Source organism: Brachyhypopomus gauderio, chromosome 9 (genome assembly GCF_052324685.1).
Source record: "Brachyhypopomus gauderio isolate BG-103 chromosome 9, BGAUD_0.2, whole genome shotgun sequence".
Taxonomy (NCBI): domain Eukaryota; kingdom Metazoa; phylum Chordata; class Actinopteri; order Gymnotiformes; family Hypopomidae; genus Brachyhypopomus; species Brachyhypopomus gauderio.
The window spans coordinates 3116499-3119925 of NC_135219.1; positions in this window are offsets into that span (position 1 = coordinate 3116499).

Sequence of the window (3427 nt, forward strand, 5' to 3'; positions counted from 1 at the left end):
CTACACAAACACACCGAGTCACTACCGACAACACGGGGAAACTTCGAGGCGCGCCGGTAAGGTCAACAGGGGGGAGAAAGTTAATGGAATTAATTTAGCGTGGGTGTCACGAGCCTAAGCGCAGCGCGCGCTTCGTATAGGGGAGATGACGGCCTCGCGCTGGGCGTAAATTGGCTATTATACTCAAATTACACTCAATGTGTTTGGAAAACAAGGGTGTCGGGTCCTGCTCGGCTGCACAAAATATGAAAAAGACTTCGCAGGAATTTTGATATTGAGCCGACTTCAGAAATGCGCTGCTGCGGATGCGGGAAAAGGTTTCAGTCTGCCATCTAGTGACGAGTTACGGCTCTCCGGGAAAACAGGTTAGGAGAGAAATACTGTAAGGTGCTGGCTCCGGTCGCTCGCACGCACGCACGCTCGCTCGCTCGCACGCACAGCGCCATTTCAAATCACATTAATTCTGCACTGCAGTGTTTTGTTTATCAAACTTTAATCTTGTAGTTCCAGATTTTAATAACAAACACGCGCACCACAATTATGAGCATAATCGTTATTCATTAGACAAACACTGTCAAACCGTAAAATCAACTTATCCTTAATGCTAGAAAAAAATAATGTAACAGAAAATAACTTTGGCAAAAAAAGACCCTTATTTTGGAGGCCTTCAGGGACGTTAAAGCCAAGAGGTGTTGATGTTAAAAGCATTGCTGGGCAAGGGTGTCAGTGGTTGCCAGTATGAGGGCCCACTGGTACGGCCCACTCCATGACGGCCCTGTGCCCAGTTCCCAACACATTAACTCTTTCTCTCATCTTTTTTAATTAGCTGCTGAATTCTGTTATGCTGGGAAGATGAGAGTGTTGAACAGAATCCCTGGAGCGACACGTCGAACAACAGTTACACTTCCCACAAAGGCCTGTAGGGGGCATATTTCTGGAGTGCAGTCAAATTTTCAAAAGGACGAGATGTTCAGGATTTCAACCATATGAATTTGCAACATCTGTCTCTCTGCAGCTGATATTAGAGGCATCATGAATGTTAGCCTGCAAATGAGAAGACCTTAACGGTTTCAAAATAAAAGACCTTTGGCATCTTTCAGGAAAACATCTGGGCTAATGGGCAAATAACTGAGCTGTGCGCTGTGTAAATTTGCAACAAAAAGCTCCCCACAAAGCTCATTTATGATCCCATTCCTTCCAGCTCCAGAGTTCCAGGATACGTTCCAGACTGCAAATCTGTGCCACGCTGGGACACCCCACATAACCACAATCTCTCATCGCCGTGTCACCAAGCAAGCAAACACACTGCAGCAGCCCTGAACACAATATGCTGTTTTTTTCATGTCTGGAGTGTGATGGAGTCAACACAGCCCACCACAGTGTTCCAAAAGTGTTCCAAAACTAGCGGTGGTCTGTGTGAGACTCCGCCCACACGTTTGGGCTCCGCCCTTCATGTAATCGAGAACTTGGTCTGAGAACCACGGACTGAAATTCTGAGATGTTGGCACATCACTCCTGAGGCAACGGTGTATGCTAACAGTCAGCAGGGCAGTGTTTGTGTGTGTGCGTGTGTGTGTGTGTGCTAACAGTCAGCAGGGCAGTGTTTGTGTGTGTGTGTGTGTGTGTGTTTATGTGTGTGTGTGTGTGTGTGTGTGTGTGTGTGTGTTATCAGGTGAATCAGAGCTATGGCCTCCTTTGTCTTTTGGCACGAAGTTTCTGGAGAGTGTGAAACTAACACGTGGCAGTGCGTGTGTACGTGTGTGTGTGTGTGTGTGTGTGTGTGTGTGTGTGTTTAAAGCTTCCCCTGCAGGGCTGCATTTCTCCAGTATCTCCACAGAGCACTGGTCATATTTAGCAACCACACTCAAACCGATATGAAAGGATGAAAGGCTATATGATAAAGACAGATTAAAAAATAATAAAAATGAATGTAAAAAAGTAATCGTTATTCCGCTAGGTTCTGGAGAACAAAAACCACTGAACACTGATAATGGACTAATCTGATGATGGAGATACTAACAGGATGGAAAGAATTTAAAAAACAAAACCTTTGCATTCTTTTAGAGAAAATACAATATGGCCAAGATAAAGTGTAAACATTGGTTGATATGATAGTAGTGGCTAATAGAGGTGCAAAAGACTGTACATGTACAACCCCCTGTACCTTAACCAATCATATCACACACACAAACAAATCTGCTTGATACCCAACCATAGCCTTAACCAATCATATTGTACACATATAACCCAACCCTACACCTAACTCTAGCCTTAACCAGTCATATTCTATGCCAATGTTTCTCCATCCTTGCCCTAAAGTTGTGTATCCATCATGGTCAAGCAGTCCTGATTCAGCTGGCTATTGAGCTAACGACATAACGCAGGTTTGTTAGAAGAAAGCAACGGAATTGTGAAATGGACTTTGGGTAACGTGTGAAATATGATTGGTTAAAACAGTAGTGACCACCCGATCCCTGAACAAAACGTCGTATGTGACGGTGCACGAACTATGCCAAGCAGCGGTATCATTTAGACTCCGCCTCCTAACAATCCAGGTGGAGTTATACACAAACACCTGTCGGACTGCATAACGAGCCGGGATTCTCTCGCCGTGAGATCACATTCCTTAACATGAGAAAATACGCTCTTCATTGATCCAGTGATGAAACACATCAAAGATAGTTGTTACAGAATCATCCCAAAACCAGCGCTCTCTCACAGGACGTCTGCAGATGCTGCTATGCAGTGCAAAACTTAAAGTCCCTCATATTTTTGCAGCTTACTATGAAGGCATTTGCTGACAGGACCCAGATATGTAAACGTCCAATGACGGGTCCTTACGACAGCTCTGGCTTGACTTGGTCGCCCGGCTCCAACTCGGAGGAGCTTTGGCCAAAGTGTCGTTGCAAAGGGCCAAAGCTTTTGATCCGAGCTCTGCTGTCCACATGGCTGCCAAAGAGGAAATGAGATCACGGCCACCCGTTTGGTTATTTTCTTATAGCACAATCTCTGAAAAGCTAAAAAACCTTGACCCGCAAATCAGACGCTAAAAACGTCCATGTTGACGTGCAAAGAAAATGAATAAAATATTAAATAAATAAAGCAAGCAAAATGAAAATCGGTAACAAATCAAGCAGGATCAGTAGATGAAGAGTGATACGACGGAAAAAGACAGTAACAGAAACAGTAACAGCCTGGCGAGTCCTGAAGCGAAGTGTCCCCTCATTGGGTTCAGCTGCTTCAAATGAGAAGGGTGAGAACCACAGAACCACATGTTGACGAGGGGGGGGGGGGGGGGGGGGGGGGGGGGGAGAAAGAGAGAGAGAGAGGCAGAGAAGTTATAGGCAGGAAGGTGGGTCACTCAGTGGAGAGAGTAAAGAAAAAAGATGAGGAGAGAGAGAGAGAGAGAGAGAGAGAGAGAGAGAGA